Here is an 18,372-nt window from a genome sequence, read left to right as displayed (position 1 = left end):
CCTCAAAAAAAAAAAAAAAAAAGAATATCATATTGTCGAAATTATACAGTTTGTAGCCTTTTCTGACTGGCTTATTACACTTAATAATGTTTACATTGCTTGATAACTTTTTATTTTTAGCAATAAATAACATTTCATTATTTCATTGTCTGGAGGTACCACAGCTTATCTCTTCACCTATGGAAAGATATTTCAGATGCTTCCAAGTTTTGCCAATTACAAGTAAAAGTGCTATAAGCTTCCACGTGTAGTTTGTGGGTGTGTGTGTGTGTGTGTGTAGATACCAGTTTTCAACTCCATTGGGTAAGTCCCAAGGGCCACAATTGCTAGATTGCATAGTAAGAGTATGTTTAGTTTTGTAAACAAACAAACAAACAAACAAAACCCTGCTGTCTTAGTCCATTCTGTGGGTTGCTATAATAGAATACCTAAGACTGGGTAAGGTTTTAAAGAAAAGAGGTTTCTTTGCCTCATGATTCTGATGGCTAGAAAGTCCAAGAGCATAGTGCTGGCATCTGTTTGGCTTTTGCTGAGGGCTTCCTGCTGTCCCATAACATAGCAGAGAGTGGAAAGGAAAGCAGGTGTGGGTAAAGAGACTAAATTCAAGAGGCAACTTCACTTTAAAACAACCCATTCTCATAGGGATTAATTCATTCTTGTGAGAACTCATTCAATCTTGTTACCTTCTTTGGTGAGGCATCTTAGGGTCTTTGGTCCAGTTTTAAAATTGGGTGTTTTTGTTTTTTTATTGTTGTGTTTGCAAGAGTTCTTTGTATATTTTGGATAACAGTCCTTTATCAGAGGTCTTGTGCAAATATTTTTGCCCAGTCTGTGACTTCTCTTTATTCCCTTGAGAGTGTCTTTTGCAGGTCAGAAATTTTTAATTTTAATAAAAAAGACTAGCTTATTTTTTTTCCTTTCACAGATTGTGTTTTTGGTGCTGTGTCTAAAAAGTCACTGCTGAGCCTAAGTCATTTAGATATTTCTCCTATGTTAACTTCTAAATGGTTTATAGTTTTCTGTTTTCAGTTAGGTCTGTGACTCACTTTGAATTAATTTTTGTGAAGGCTGTAAGTACTGTGTCTAGTTTTTTTTTTTTTTTTTTTTTTTTTTTTTTTTTTTGCATGTGGATATCCAACGTTCTAGCATCATTGGGTGAAAAGACTATCTTCTCCATTGTATTACTTTTGTTTCTTTGTCAAAGATTAGTTGGGTGTAGTTCTGCACTCTGTATTTTGTTCCATTGATCTAGTTGTTTATTATGCTGTCTAATTACTGTAGTTTTATAATAAACCTTGAAGTCAGATAGTGTCAGCCCTCCAACTTGGCTTTTCTTTTTCAGTATTGTGTTGGTTATTCTAAGTATTTTTGCCTTTTTTCACAAAATTTAGAATCACTTTGTTGATATCCAAAAAATAACTTGCTGGAATTCTCATTGGGATTGCATTAAAATCTATAGATCAAGTTGGGTAGAAGTGACATGTTGTCAATATTGTATCTTCCTATCCATGAATATCAAATATCTTTCCATTTACAGGAATCCCCCATTATCCATAAGACATATTTTCTGAGAACTCCACTGGGTGTCTGAAACCATGGATAGTACAAAACCATATGTATAAAGATGCTCCTAAACTTACAATACAGTTAAGTCATGATAAACTCGTTGTAAGTTGAAATTATCGTTATCAAAATGCATCTAATACACCTAGCCTATGGAACATCATAACTTAGCCTAGACTAACTTAAATGTGCTTAGAACACTTTTATTAGCCTCGATTGGGCCAAAGCCTATTTTATAATAAAATGCTGAATATCTCATGCAATTTACTGAATACTGCACACTGAATATGAAAACAGAATGGCTGTATGGATACTCATAGTATGATTTCTACTAAATGCATATTGCTTTTGCACCATCCTAAAGTAAAAATGTCATAACTACTATAAGTCAGGGATTGTTTTGTACTATGTTTTTTCCTAACAATACATACTTATAATAAAATTTAATTTGTACATTAAGCAGAGTAAGAGATTAACAACTCATACAAAAATTGAAATTTTATAACAATAAAGTATAATAAAAGTTAAGTGAAGGTGGCCTCCCTCTCTCTCAAAATATCTTATTGTACTGTAGTCATTTGTTTTTGGACTGTCATTTACCACAGGTAACTGAGACTATAGAAAGTAAAATGATGGATAAGGGAGATCTACTGTATTTGAATATCTTTTGATTTCTTTCATCAGAATTTTGTAGTTTTCTTCACACAGATCTTGTACATATCTTATTATATTTACATCTAAGTATTCACTGTATGGGTATCATAGGTATTATTGTGTTTTTATCTTCAAATTTCACTTGTTTATTGCTGGAAAATAGGAAAGCAATTAACTTTTGTATATTAATGTTGTATCCTGCAACCTCGCTGTAATTACTTTTGAGTTCCAGGAGTTTTTTTGTCAGTTCTTTCAGATTTCCTATGTAACAATTATGTCACCTGCAAACAAAGATAATTTGATTTCTTCCTCCTCAATACCTTTTATTTTGTTTTTTGGTCCTATTATATTAGCTAGTACTTTAGTAAGATGTTGTAAAGCAGTGAAACAGAAACATCTTTGCCTTGTTTCTGCTTGTTTCCGATAGTATTAAATGCAGAAGAGGATTTACCCTGCTTTGTCTTGCTCACATTTGCATGATTCAAAAGCAAAGTTTATTTATCAAGTTGCTACAAGTTCAAAATTAAATACATTAATGATCTGAAATGTTTTGAAGATGACTGCCATGAAAATTCAGTATTGTGGTTGTGATGGTTAATACTGAGTATCAATTTGATTGGATTGAAGGATCCAAAGTATTGATCCTGGGTGTGTCTGTGAGGATGTTGCCAAAAGAGATTAACATTTGAATCAGTGGGCTGGGAAAGGCAGACCTACCCTTAATCTAGGTGGGTACTACCTAATCAGCTGCCAGAGTGGCTAGAATATAAAGAAGGCAGGCGAGCATGAAAAGCTAGCCTCACCTAGTCTCCCAGCCTATATCTTTCTCCCATGCTGGATGCTTCCTGCCCATGAGCATAGGACTCCAAGTTCTTCAGTTTTGTGATTCAGACTGGCTGTCCTTGCTCCTCCGCTTGCAGATGACCTATTGTGAGACCTTGTGATCATGTAAGTTAATACTTAATAAACTCCCCTTTATATATTTATCTATCCTATTACTTCTGTCCCTCTAGAGAACACTGATTAATACAGTGATATAAATGGAGTGCCCAGGAGCTTTATATTCAGTTGTGGATTAATGCAGTATCCAGATCTTTGCTTCTCCAATAAGTCATATCATGTTTCTATACTGCCTCCAAGTGGAAAAACATGAGGAGAGTGTCAGAACTATTCATTTTTAATCAATATAAATATGCATATGGATTTTTTAAAAGTCTCACATTTCCAGCATGGCAGTAAAGTACTATCTAATTTTATTTTAAATCTAATGTAACTAATCTGGTAGAATATTTTAATTGCTATGAAGTATTTCCACATAAATTCTTCTCAAAGCTTTGATTGCTTAGTGTATAATAAATTGTGTCATTAGTGATTTTTCAGAAAAATATCCTGAGAACTCACCTTTTTTTTTAGATAGGGTTTAGCTCTCTTGGCCAGGCTGCAGTGCAGTGGCCTGAGCATGGACCCAAGTGATCCTCTCACTTCAACCTCCCAAGTAGCTGGGACCAGAGGCATGCAACTCCATACCTGGCTAATTTTTATTTTTTTTTAATAGAGACGGGGTCCCCCTGTAGTGCCTAGGCTGATCTTAAACTCCTGGGCTCGTGTGATCCTTGCACCTTGGCTTCCCAAAGGTTCGGATTACAGATGTGAGCCACCGTGCATGGCCCCAAAACAATCACCTCCTGTTTACCTCCATGTATTCAACTGGATATTACGTTTTCATTTCTTAAGGTATAACTACAGAAATTTTTATATATAAATACAGCAAAACTAAAATACAAGATAAGTTGGCACATTTAATAACAGACTTGAATACAGAGCACAAACTTGAAGTGCAAGAACTACGCCGCTTCCAAGGGCATGTTCATTGTCAAGAAAGACAAACAAAAAATCATGTCGTATACTGGGAGATGAATGAAGTACACAATGGTCTGAAAAGTATAAATGTGTTTCATGTACTTATTTGAGGGCAGTGGTAGATTGTTTCCCTGTTCAAAGCTTGGGCTTTCAGGAAATTACCATGGAAGTAGTGTACTTAGGCATTACAGGCAGAGTGTAACTTCTGAGCAAAAAAATAATGAAAACAGACAAAACAATAACAATTAGAAGCTTGTTATTTTACATCGTGCTTTTACTCATGGCTTTATGAACTTGTATTTGCAATGGTACTTTATCTCTATGAAAGCCATGACTTCCAAAATAAGCGAAGATGTGATTTATTAAATAAGCCTATACTCAAAACCATGGAGAAGTTGTGCTCATTTGAACAGGCCTGCTAACTGCATATGGAAAAAATGCCTTAGCATGTAAATATAAGTGTCTTTGTATGTGCCAGAGATGCAGACAGAGCTCACACAGGGTTCTGTCATCTTACCTGAGGCATCTTCTCAGAATGTGGCAGGGCCTAATTATAGATCTGAAGGCACACAAGGGAAACGTAACTCTCCAATTATCAGGCCAATCTAGCTTTCCTAATTTAGGGTGCATTGGGCAGAAAATGCAACAGCACTGCTTCAGAGTTAGATCCTGCAGAGGATAATTATAAAAGTTTATCCTTCTGGGGGAATTCCAGCATTATGTAAACCCTTTCTTCTTTTCATGCCTATCTTTTCTAAAAAGGGCAGCCTTTTTAATCATGGATATTTGATGAAATGGTCTCAGTTAATCAATGTCAGTACAATGAAACAAAGGATTATTTTTAAAAATGAAAATAGCTTGTAATTACAACCTCCTCTGCAAACTAAAAAAAAAAAAAATTAGCTATAACACGCAGAATAGCTTTAGTCTCTGCTTTTATTAACTTTATTATTTCCTCATTTCTAGTTTCTTCCATTATTAGAATCAATTCAATGGTGAATATGAAGGTTCAAGGTCTCTCTCCACCTACATGTTTTTGCTTTTGTTTGCACAAATCTCAGGGGCTCCATGTTTGGGAAAAAAAAGCAAATGCACTCCAGACCTTGAGGCTGTGCAGGGGATTTGTGAATCATCTCAAGGACACAATTATGGTGGGAGGTAAAGCAGGGTTTAAATGAGGTAATTATCACATGCCTGGCCTGGACAACAGTGTGAAGAGTACAGTTGTAAGTAATGAGAGAGGAGAGGAAAAGCTAAAGGCATCTGTGAGCCCTTCTTGAACAATTAGAAGGGGGACCAGATGGTTTGGTCAAATTAATTTCATGCATTTCTCTGATCTGAAGTAATGGGTACAGTCATTCAATATATATGCAGGTCCCATTATGTGCCAAACACTAAGCTACATGCTGGGGACAGTCAGAGTCCTGTAACTGAGCCCCAGATCAGCTGCGCTCTGCTCAAAAGTGAAAGCCCGAGACAAGAGTTAGTGGGAGGAAAAGCAGGTTTATTTGGAAAGCCAACACCTGAGAAGATGGTGGACTAGTATCTTCAAGTACTAGTCAGTGCAAATGTCATGTTTATGAATTTTGTTGTTGTTGTTGTTGTTGTTGTTAAGGGTGGGGAGAGAGGAGGGAGTTGAGATCAAGAGGTGATCAATGACTGCAGACATCTGGGCACCATTGGGGATCCAAGGAGGTTGGGAACTTCTTTGTCCTTTGTCAGGTCACAATGCTCCTATAAATCTTTAGCAAAACATAGTTAGTTGTTGACATACTTCTCCTTTAATTTCAGAGTTAGTTGGTTTTAAAAAGGACATGGTGTTTGCATAGTATCTCAGTGCTCTAAAATTATCCTAGCCTATAAGCAGGAAGGGGTAAAGACCCCTTAAAAATGGGGTTAGCTATGTTAGATCTTTTGCTGTTTCACTGTTATAGTTTCTACCCTCAAGGAGCTTACATGAGGACAGGAAATATGGGCAGTTAGAAAATGGCCTGTCAGGATGGGCGATCAGGGTCTTGGAATGAGCAGGGAATAGGACACCTCACTCAAATGTGGGGACCGGGTAAGTCAGGAGGCAGTGCCAACCAAGTTGAGATTTTAAGAGGAGGTAGAAATTGGCCTCTAGGGGAGGAGACTTGGAGGACGGAGAACATCTGTAGCAGTGGAGCCAGAGAGAAGATAGCGTGAGGCTGTTGAGGGACTGGAAGAAATGCTGGGTGGCTGAATCACAGGGGAAGGTCTGGAAGTGGAGTCGCCCAGAAAGGACCTTATGGGTCACATTAGAGGATTTGGGATTTATTTTGCAGAGTGGAGAGTCACTGGATGACATTAAATAAATGAATAAGACTACCTGTATACCCTTCTAGAAAGGCAGCTGTGACCGCAGGTGGACATGGATCACAAGAAGACAAGATTGGAAATGACATTGGGCCTTATTTCAGTAATCTAGGAAAGAATGGTAATGTCCAAAAGAATTACCACAATCTCAGTGGCTCAAGACAACGCAAGTTTATTATCTCCTCATTCTGGTGGCCTGAAGTCAGTCATCAGGGCTGTGTTCCTTTCTGGAGGCTGTAGAGAAGAATCCACTTCCTGGCTGCTTCCAGGCTGTAGAGGCTGCTGCATTCCTTGCCTCATGGCTTCCTCGATCTTCAAAGCCAGCAGTGGCTGCCCACTCTTTCGCATAGTGCCTTCTCTCTGGTTCTGACTCTTCTGCCTCTCTCTTCCCCATTTAAGGATTCTTGAGATGACATTGTGCCCACCTGGATAATCCAGGCTAATCTCCTTATCCTAAGGTCAGCTGATTAGCAACTTCAATTTCATCTTCAGCCTTAATTCCCCCTTGCCATGTAACAATGTATTCACAGGTTGGGGATTAAGGTGTTGACATCTGTTGGGGGTCATTGTCCTGCCTCCCACAGTGAGATAGAGAAGTAGAAGATTCAGAAAGCAGAAGTAACAAACAGTGATAGATGACTTTTTGCAGAACAGTCTGCATGCTCAGTCAATTCAGTTTTTTCCTCTCTTCTTTCCTCCCTTTACTCATTCACTTATAGGTTTGCACTATTTTTTTTTTTCTAAATAGGTGGCTGACCATTCTTTACAAGCGGGAAGATATAAAGAGATCACAGCAGAAGTGACTTAAGGGAAAATCTGAGTAAATGGCCAAGGTTTACCTCTAGAAATTGTTCTGGGATCTCCAACACAACAACAAAGTTGTGATTCCTGTGTTTTAGTCATCGTCTTGGTGATTTTACTCTGAAACACTTTCAGGGAATCATTACTATTCACCTTTAATAACTCTTTAGAAAAATCCCCGTAATTACCCATAAAATATCTAGTTTTAAACAATGTAACTCCCTGGTGATAGCTCCAAGATAAGTTACCACATTTCGTCAATTCTAAATACACATTTTCCCACATTATAAAATCAGGATTGATATGGGCATTTAATATAGTGGGTGTTTTCTCTCTCTCTCTCTCTCTCTCAAGCTGTTTTTAGCTGATGAATTCTTACAGTTAAGGAAATATGGTAATTGTGAAATGTACTTCTAGCTGTCCTGTTGTACTAGTTTATTAGTTATATAAGGGTTTTTTTGGTCAAAACTGAATATTATTTTAGAGGAATTGATCTAAAGACAGTTAAAAATAAGCTGAATAATAGCCCCAAAAGACATGAGGTCTCCATCCATAGAACCTGTGACTATTACTTATATGGCAAAATCTTTGCAGATGTGATTAGGTTAAGGGGCCTGAGACAGAGAGATTATCCTGGACACTCAGGGTGGGTCCTAAATGCAATCCCATGGATACTTATAAAAAAGATATTTGACATACATAGAGGAAAAGGTCATGTGAAACAGAACAGAGAGAGATTTGAAGATGCTGACTTTGAAGAGTGGAGTGATATGGCTACTAGACAAGGAATGCCAGCAGCCACCAGAAGTTGAAAGAGGCAAGGAACAGATTCTCTCCTCGAACTTCCAGAGGGAGTACAGCTCTGCTGACACCTTGATTGTTGTCCCACTGACAATGATTTCAAACTTCTGATCTATAGGACTATGACGGAATAAGTTTCTGTTGTTTAAAGCCAACCTCAGGAAGCTTCCAATCGGTGACAACCTCAGGAAGCTTCCAATCATGGCAGAAAGGGAAGGAGAGCAGTTATCACATGGAGAGAGAGGAGGAAAGACAGAAAGGAGGAAGACACCAGGCTTTGTTTAACAATCAGTTTTCTCATGAACTAATATATCAATAACTCACTCATTGCCATGAGAAAGGCACTAACCTGTTATTGAGGGACCTGCCCCTATTATTTAAAGACCTTCCACCAGGCCCCACCTCCAACATTGGGATCAAATTTCAACAAACAATTGGGAGGGGACAAATATTTAAACCATACAAACAATCCAGGAGAAAGCGGAAAGTTGGGTTAATTCAGAGTTGGGGACTGATTAGACTTGTACTGCAGAAAATCAGGGAGGAGTTTTCTGCTCATGCTACAATGTGATTTCAGTGTTTGGTGGCTTCAGGCAGTGATGCATATCTCCCCACCTACCCCACACAAAAGTATCTAGGTGTATCAGTGTGAATGTATGTATCCTATGTATAATAAAGGGAGCTCATTTGTTTATGTAACAGGATTCAAGATAAATAACATGCCTCAAAGCATTGTTATAGGGATTAAATAATCACATAAGCTGTATAAAACAGTTTTTATGCCATGATAGATACTCAGTAAAGAATCTAAGGTATCAACATTGTCATCCAGAACCCATATCTTTGCATCTCTCCATTCTGTCTACCTGCTGTCCACAGAAGACCTTGCTTATCATGTCACAGACATGAGGGTGTCACTTGTGAACATCCTCAACCAGTTCACCCATCCTCCTTTCTCACTCAGTCGTGGGTTACAGCTGGGTTCAGCTGTGCAAGGTTCTCTACCTCTAAATTAGTTCCCATGGTTGTCTATTAGCCCAACCTCCGACATTCTGCAGGCAATGTGCGCTAACAAGGGAAAACTGAACTCATTAACAGCTCTTCCCCTCATTAAAATATTGCCTTTCTCCTTGTATTCCATATTGCTGTGGTAATTGGAAATTAAGGAAAATGGAGATAGGAATGAATGGGTGTAGGAGGCAAAGCATTGAAATAGCTAAATCAGAATTCTCTGTCTTGAAAGCCTCAGGAAGATAAGGGAATTGTACTGATTTATCCCTTACTGCATTAGGAAGGCAGAACTAAGCTATCAACAAGGACAGCAACAGAGCCAGGTCAGCTCCCTCATTTACATCTTACATAGTGGGGAATTATCATGGGTGGACTAAGAAGCCTATCATCTTTTACCGGTATAGAAGCACTCCAGAGCACTATACAGGAAATACCCTAAGCTTTGCTAAGTGAATAATAACAGGTTTTCAACCACTTTTCATTGAGGGTATGACGACACAGGAAGGCAAGCATCAAATATTTTATACAGTTCCCTAATTCAATAATCTTCCTTAGATTTTCCCTCTCTACAACCCCCTATCCACTTATTACCTTTCCCAGAATCATCACCCAACTACTGTTCCTCCTCTTATTGCTGTTGCAGACATTAGCCTCAACATTCCTGTGATAGACAATACTGTCTTTCCCGATCTCCATCTGATGAAATCCTGCTCACCTTTCAAAGTCCAACCCAAATGTTATTTCTTCTGTGAAAACTATAGTGGCTTCCCTTTTCGCTCATCTTATCAGAGAAGATTGGTCATCCTGGTCACTAACCTAGTGCTCATACTCCCAATGACATCCATATATGATTAGTCAGGCAAATCATTCTTATTTAGCTTTGCACTCTGGGAATGGAAGGGCAGAGACATGATATCTTCGTCTTTATAGCCCCTGTTCCTAACACTGCTGTTGATACTATTTTGTTGAAATGAGCGTTCTAAATATAAGAATACATGTGTAGGCCTATTGCCACAAAGGTTTGTAAGTTGTTCATAATTCTCAGGAAACACAACAAGTACAGGTGCTGGGCGTTGTTGTGTTGCATAATTCCAAGAGGCAATGCAATTTGAGTTAGGGAAGTTGTGAATGGGGAAAGACAGAGGTGCCGTACACTGAGGCCTAAAGAAACAGCACAACTCCTGCTACAGCCCTTTTGCTATCTCTTCAAGTCAGTCCTGAAATGACCTGGGAGAAGAGTGCCAGACAGAGAAAGCTGCAAATTGAATCCTCTCCACTGTGGACTAGGAACTCACTGAACTGAGATACATACATGAAAAGGGCATAGAGATGATTACTTTTCAAAGGTATATAAAACACCTAAGTAGAATAATACATGAATATTTCAGTACCACTAAATTCCTCACTGCATTAAAATCTGTCATCCATACAGCAATAGATGGTTTTGAACTTATCACCCTCATATTTCCAAATTGGCAAATATAAAAGGGGTTCTGCATGTTTATTTCCTTGATTTTCTTCATTTTAATTTTTTTAAATTAGATTTTAAAATGTTGTAGGTACATAGTAGGTGTATATATTTATGAAGTACATGAGATATTTGATACAAGCATGTATAAAATAAGCACATCATGGAGAATGGGGGTATTTGTCCCAGCAAGCATTTATCCTTCAAGTTACAATCAATCCAATTACATTATTTAAGTTATTTTAAAATACACAAATAAGTTATTATTGACTATAGTCACTCTATTGTGCTATCAAATAGTACCCAGTTCTGCATGTTTGTTTAGACAAAACTTTTCTAGTCACAGCACAGATTGTGCTGATTGTAGACTATTGATAAGCTTTACTTGGAGAATCGAATATTGCCACCTTTTGTTATCACTTCCGACATGCCAGGCACTATAGCAAGCACTCATATAAATGCAAGTAGGATTGTCCTTGGACTCACAGGTAAGGAAAGGAAGGCTTTTCTCTAAGAGGCTGGATGATTTATTCAAGGCCACAATCCAGCAAGTGAGAGGCCAGGATATGAAACTCAATCTGATGAATGTTACAGGCCATGCCCTTAATTACCAGGAAGAGCATAATGTTCTCTAATGAGGTACAGGAGGTGCAGCCACCCAAATGCTGCCAGAGGTTGCTGCTGGCAGGAGGGGGATGTGAAGCTTTCCCCGAGTAGAAGAACCCCCCTTCTCCAGACCTTTCTCAAGTCTCACAGAAGCATGTGTTTCATTTTGTCCTGTTTCCTGTGGAATTTTCCATCAACAAGGACACCAAGGTTTGGGAACAGAAACAAGAGGTTAGAAGTTTCTCTGTCTGTACCTCCATGCTGAGGCCATCATCCTTGAAGGCAACATAAGGGAGGGAGGTCTTTTGATCATTTGTAGCTGCTTCAGCTTGAAGGGACCTGTGTGCCTTTTCCTGGGTATCAAGCCTTGGGATTTGCACTTCCAAAAGTGCTCCTCCTACTATCTCTCATAGTCTTCAATCTCTAGTGTCACCTCTGTAAGGCTGTCCCCTTTGCTTCCATACGTTTCTGTCCTTACCCTAGTCAGAGTCCCTACACCATATCCAAATCACTGGCTCACTGATTTCCCTCAGTGGACTGGACGCTCCTTGGGGTCATGATCTCTGTCTTCTTCACTGTCCTATCTCTGACACCTAGCACAGTGTGTGGCACTTCGTGTGAGTTCAGCAAATAATATTTCCCTTATGAATTTGAATGATTATTTCATATTAACTCTTATCAGCTATCGAGGATCTGAGGAAGGAAGGATCAGAACTGGTAGGTGCTATTTTATGGAATAGGGAGAGGATAGTCATCAGAGAAGATTTAGGACACAAATTGCTATTAAGGCTTGAATCAAGGAGGAGCATGGGATCAGGTTTGGGGAGTCATAGGGCTAGGTTAGGGCAGAAAATGAGGTATATTCTTCATAGTCACAGGATACAGGGTACTTATTGTGATGGGGAGGAGGCAGCACGAGAAGGAGTGGAATAACAGAAAGCAAGAAGAAAATACTACAAACAAATTTTAATCAAAATTATGGTTAAAAGTATTCTCTCTCTCTCTCTCTCTCTCTCCTATATATATATAGTCTATGATAATAATCATATGTACATGATTCTTGGCTCATGTGATTAGGAGGCCATAGAGTCCCATGATCTGCCATCTACAAATGGAGAAAGCTGGTGGTATAATTCAGTCCAGGTCTGAAGGGAGAACTGGGGTTGGTGGTGGAGGTGGGATGTGCTTGTGTAAGTCCCGGAGTCCAAAGGCCCAAGAACCAGGAGCTCCAATGACCAAGGGCAGGAGAAGATGATGTCCCAGCTCAAGAAGAGAGAGAGAAAATTTGCCCTTCCTCTGTCTTTTTGTTATATTCAGACCCTTGAATGATTGGATAAAGTCCATGTACATTGTGGAGGGCCATCTGCGTTACTCAGTCCACATGTTCAAATGCTAATTTCTTCTGGAAACATCACAGACACATCCAGAAATAACGTTTTGCCAGCTATCTGGGCATCCCTTAGTTTAGTCAAGTTGACACATAAAATTAACTACCAAAGTAGTTAATTTAATGAGACTGTGTTTCTTAGACCCTCTACAATAAGCTAAGAACAGTGGCAGTTTATACGTGTCATGCCCTGCCCTATTCTAAGTACTTTTATACATCCTGTAATCTTTATAACTCTGTGAACTATGTACTATCATTTCCAAATTACAGTTTAAAAATGGAGCACAGAGAGGCTGAATTATTTGACTGAGGTCACACGCTGGTAAGTGGTAGAACTGCAATTCCAACCCAGGGAGTTTGATTCTAGGTCTGTTCCCTGGCACGGACTGAGGTAGTCACAGTGGGAAATATAAAAGTAGATAATTTTGAGAGCTACATGGGAGGAAAGAGTTTGGAATTGCTGTTGGCTGGATTTTCAGGGGCAAAGTGAAAAGGGCAGGCAAGAGGGAAGGATAGTTAATAAGAAAGAGGAAAAAATGAAAATGTTTCCTTTTTGTTTACCTGATATTTTGAAGATCAGAGGAAAAACATTTATCAAATTATGTCACCTTATTTTACTCCAAACAAATGTAAGGGAACATAAACTATGACTGTAACTGGGTAGATAGAGCAGTCATCACTGATACTAGAAGATAACAAAACTAGTTTCTTGCTAATAAAAAATAAAGCACCTTTCAGCTGTGATTACAAATATATACTTTTACTTACATCGGGCATAGGTTAGGTTGGAAAATGTCCTCTTTTCCCAAGCAAAATAAGTAATGAAGTTTAACATCTTTTACCTTTAAGTAAGATATGGATTCAACCTCGGCTCCTCTTTTTACTAGCTTTGTTAATTTGAACAAGTTAGTTGCCTTATTCTTCATGGGGTTTCATAGGTTAAATTTGCAATATGTAGAAATCATCAAGTTCAATGCTTGCACACAGTAATTGCCCCCAAAAATGGTATCTATCATTAGCAATAGCCAGCCTGATGAAAGCCAAGTGCTCTGTTCTTGTGGTCCTTGTAGTTCTCGCCAGTGGAAGCACATCACTCACAAAGTTGAAGGGGGGCCTCGTGGTTGTCTCTCCTGAAAATGCATCGGACAGTGGGATTTTTTGTGTGTGTGTTCAAAAAAGCTCATTTGAAAAGGCTGAAACATTACCCAAATTTGGATTTTCTCCAACACAAAGGCTTATGCTAAGGTATTCAGTAAGATTACATCTAGTAGTGCCAAGCAAAACCACTTCACATAATTAGAGAGGCCTTGGTGGAGCCATATGTCCCAGGAATAGTTGAGTGGGTTTATAGTTGGAAACAGAAGAGAAACTGAAGTAGGGCTTCACCCAAAACATCATCGTCACCCAAACGGTTGACATTTCTGCTACTTTTCTGAAGTGGATCATGAAAAAATTGGCGGGTAGCTCCTCAACATGCAAGTGGATGGAATCACTGACATATAGTACTGCAAGCTATTGGGTTTTGTTCATTATGGCTAATTTGAGGTATACTCATCCTTCACATTTTAATTCATGCTCACAAATAACCTTCAAAACTTGGTTGGACTTGTCTGCTTGTTCACAAACCCTGAGCTTGCTTCATTTGTATCACCTGCCATCTTATTCAACCTGAAACGGGCTCAGAGGTCTGTGCCCCAAACTTCTATCTCCCACAGGGCAGGAACACTGTCTCACCTGTTTTTGTATCTCAGTGGTTACTTCATAGAAAAAGTATTAATAGCTTCTATTCTTTTTTATCATATAGCAGTTCCAAATACGATTTTATTTTATCTTTCTATGAGGTAGACACTACTATGACCCCAACTTATGTATGAGAAACAGAGGCACAGGTGGCTAAGCTAGAAAGGAAATTCAGGTCAGGTTATCCCACTCCAGTCCCTACATAAACCAATGCACTAGATTGTACTTCACAGCCTGTGTGGAATAATCCTTGCATTACTCTTCCTGAATAAAATAAGAGGGCTTGAGAGAATAAGTTTACTTAGAATCTCATGACTTGGAATAAAACAAAAAGATAGATTTAGTTTCTAAAAATACTGATAACCTTGCTCTTCACATTCCACAGAATTCTTTCATTTGCTCACAAGCAGCCTTTTGGGTTACACATTCTCTTTAATCACGTTATATGTAATGGCTGTGTTTCTACAATCAACTTTGGACTTACTATATACTTCCATCACAAAGAACAGAACCTTACTAGGTACAATATTAATGAGATATCTTTGGATTATTGGCATTATCTATGGAGGATTTCAATATCAATCCTTAATCCTTGACATAAAATATGGTTTGCCAACAATTCAGTCCCCAAGGCATGGCTGCTGTTATACTGTGGGTACCTTTATTCAGGCAAGAGCCTACCATGAGACAGAACTATCGGAAACTTCCTTTTAAAGGCAGCAACATGTAAAGTATGAAAGAAAATCTTAAACAGAGCCTTAAAATAGTTGAAGTACTGAATGTCAGCATACCTGTGTTTACTGAGTGACCTGGGTGCTGGATAACCTGAAGGAATGAGGCTATTAGAGCCTTTGAGAACTGAATGGAAACCTGCGGTATGACAGAGACCAAACACAACCCATGGCAAAGGGCTGGGAGAGTCATCTTAGGTGATAGACACAGCTGGACCCCTATCACACTGTTTCTCCCACTGCCTTCCTAAAGATTCCTTTTATAAAATCTCAATGGTCATTAAGAAATAGAGCTGGCATCTGACAATCCATGAAAGGAACTGCTTTTCCACCCACTTTGGAGAAATGGCTACATGCGACATCGAGCAGAAGACAATGAGGACAACAATGATGATGACGGTGGTGAGTGTTCAGAGTTCGTACTATGTGTCACTTACTCACCGGTTTAATCACTCTCACCCCAGAATTTGTGGGGTCTGGGGCAAGAGTAGAAATGGAGGTCACATGACCTATTTTGGTCCACCTCAAAATTATTAATCAAGATAAACAGTTACAAACTATGTTCTATTTTCCTATTTGACAAATATTCCTTCATAAAAACCTGAAAGGCCATGAGTCTGGGAATTATGCCTTCTCAGCCTCCTCAAAGCTCTGTGTAGGAGTGTGGGAGCACAGGAAAAGACAGCCTCAGTTCACTTCCTTCTCTTCCCACTCACTCTGTGCAACTCTGCAAGGGAACATAGGTGTGTACAGGTCAACATCCAAGTCCACAAATCAAAACACCCCCTATACCCTTTCTAACTGTCCCTTCTTCAGGAGGAGAGATGGTCACACAGGCAGGGTAGGGTAGTCACCTGATATGGCCTGGCTCTGTGTCCCCATCCAAAATCGCATCTTGAATCGTAATCTGAATTGTAATCCCCGTGTGTTGGGGAAGGGACTCGTGAGATGTGATTGGATCATGGGGGCGGTTCCCTCACGCTCTTCTTGTGATAGTGAGTGAGTGACTTCTCATGAGATCCAATGGCTTTATAAGGGGCTCTTCCCTCTTCACTCTCACTCTGTCTCTCTTCTGACACCTTGTGAAGAAGGTGCCTACTTCCCCTACCACCATGATTGTAAGTTTCCTGAGGCATCCCCAGCCATGTGGAACTGTAAGTCAATTAAACCTCTTTTCTTTATAAATTACACAGTCTCCGATATATCTTTAAAGCAGTGTGAAAACAAACTAATACATCAACCTTCAGGAGGACAGATAGAAAAAAAGAAGCCTGCAAAGGCTCTGAAGCAGATGTAAGGGCATTAGGGCAGGAAGCTAGAGTTCTGGTGCCCAGAACTTGTTCTAGAAGTGGTAACATGAACTGGAGGATGGGGCAAACACTCTTTTGACACCTCTCCACATTTCCTAGATTCATCACTTTGGAAGAAAGAGCACTACTATAGAAAGGTAAAAATGGTTCCCTCTGAATTCCAGAGCCCAGGATGAAAACCTTCTGCCCGGGTCTGAGGTATACCGGCTTTATATGAATCATCTAATTTAACATTTTACTGCTTTTAAAATCCCATGAAATCACTACTGTTCTTATCCTCTTACAGATGAGAAACCTGAGACATACAAGAGTTCAGTAACTTGCCCACTAGTGATGGAATTTGATAAGGGCAGTCTGACACCAGAATATGTCCTATAATATGCTGTAACTTAAGAACACTGATATAAAACAAAAACTAGATAATTTCTTCAAAACCACTGCTATGGTTAGAATGTGTCCCCAAAGTTTATGCATAGGAAACTTAACCCCCAGTTCAATAGTGTTGAGGGGTGGGACTTTTAAGAGGTGATTGGCTCATGAGGGCTCTGCCTTCATGAATGGATTAATATCATTATTGTGGGAGTAGGTTCATTATCGTAAGAGAAGGTTTGTTATAGAAGTGTGTACAGTCCCCATCTTGTGCTCTCATGGTCTCTTGTCTTTCCATCTTCTGTCTTCTTCTGTCATGGGATGATGCAGCAAGAAGGCCCTCACCAGATGGCAGCATCTTAATATTAGACTTTCCAGCCACCAGAATTGTGAGAAATAAATTTATTTTCTTTATAAATTACCCTATCTGTGGTATTCTGTTATAGCAACACAAAATGGACTAAGATAACCACTGAATTGAGATATGGTTTAAAGAAATCATAAGTCATATACATTTTTACTCAGATTTGAAAATATCTTGGCAAGTTTCACATTGCTAAAAATCCTAAAATGAATCAGAAATTAAGATGCTTCCCCAGTGCAAAAGATCCTTCAATGTCAAGTTCAATCCAGACCTCATCAGTTCAAGGTATTTGGAGAAGCACTCTGTCTTCATCCTTAAGGGCAAGGCAAGGTAAGTCTCCCTTTTGAAAATAGAAATTCAAGTCAATAAGAAACAATGTGTTTTTCTGGGAGATGAAATCAGAGTTCAGCTGCTCCTGGTTATAAGGAAAAAGCTAGGATGTTGACCAGAGCCTTCTATACAGAGCACAAATGAACCACTAACATGCAAGAACCAAAAGACAAGCTCTGGTTGCCAAGGGTTTGGTTTTGCCCCATACTGTGAAGACGCATTTAAAATATATTTTCAAAGTATGTTTGAGAAACACCACTGCAATCCCAGGGAGTGGCGTGATCCCTGGCACATAAACATAATCATTCATTTGCCAACTAATGGTACCTCTAATTTTGAATATGTTCTTATTGACAAGCTGCACAGAATATAGTACTTAAAATAAATAAAAATACTGTGCTTTCCTTTCTTAAACTTTTATGATGCACAGCCAAAGGGGATGTATCAGAACAAGCAAATGAGCAACATCTGACTCTTCAAGTTAGAATAAAACAATTTTTTAAGCTAAGCTTTAAAATCTGTCATTTAAAAACTTTGTCAGCATTTAATTACTGTGTAAATTGTACAAATGCACTTCCATTAATTACTTTCAGATGTTTTTAAGTGATAAAAGAGCACTACTTTCCATTTTAATTTATATAAACCACTTTCTAATTTTGGTTCAAGTATTTTATATTTTTATGGTTTCATTATGGCTTTCCTTTTGGATTTAATTACATGTTGCTAAAATACCCTTTTTCTCCTACTAAAGAGTACTAGATTTCTACCTTTTTCCATGTTAAGAAGTTCAAAATCTATTGAGAGTATCTACAAATAGCATTAACTATATGAGACAGATACAGTACTACCATTTTACTGTTTAAAAAACAAATCAGTTAGGAACTGTTCCAGACTAAAGAGAAACTTCAAATATATGCAATATTTGATCCCAGCCTGGATCCTGTACCAGAGTGACAAAAAATGCTATAAAGGACATTAGTGACTCAATTCATAGAATTAGAGTGCAAATGGCATGTTAAAATATCACATATGTGTATATA

This window comes from Colobus angolensis, unplaced genomic scaffold, assembly GCF_000951035.1.
Source record: "Colobus angolensis palliatus isolate OR3802 unplaced genomic scaffold, Cang.pa_1.0 Scaffold131, whole genome shotgun sequence".
NCBI classification, from domain to species: domain Eukaryota; kingdom Metazoa; phylum Chordata; class Mammalia; order Primates; family Cercopithecidae; genus Colobus; species Colobus angolensis.
This window is presented reverse-complemented; position numbering follows the sequence as displayed.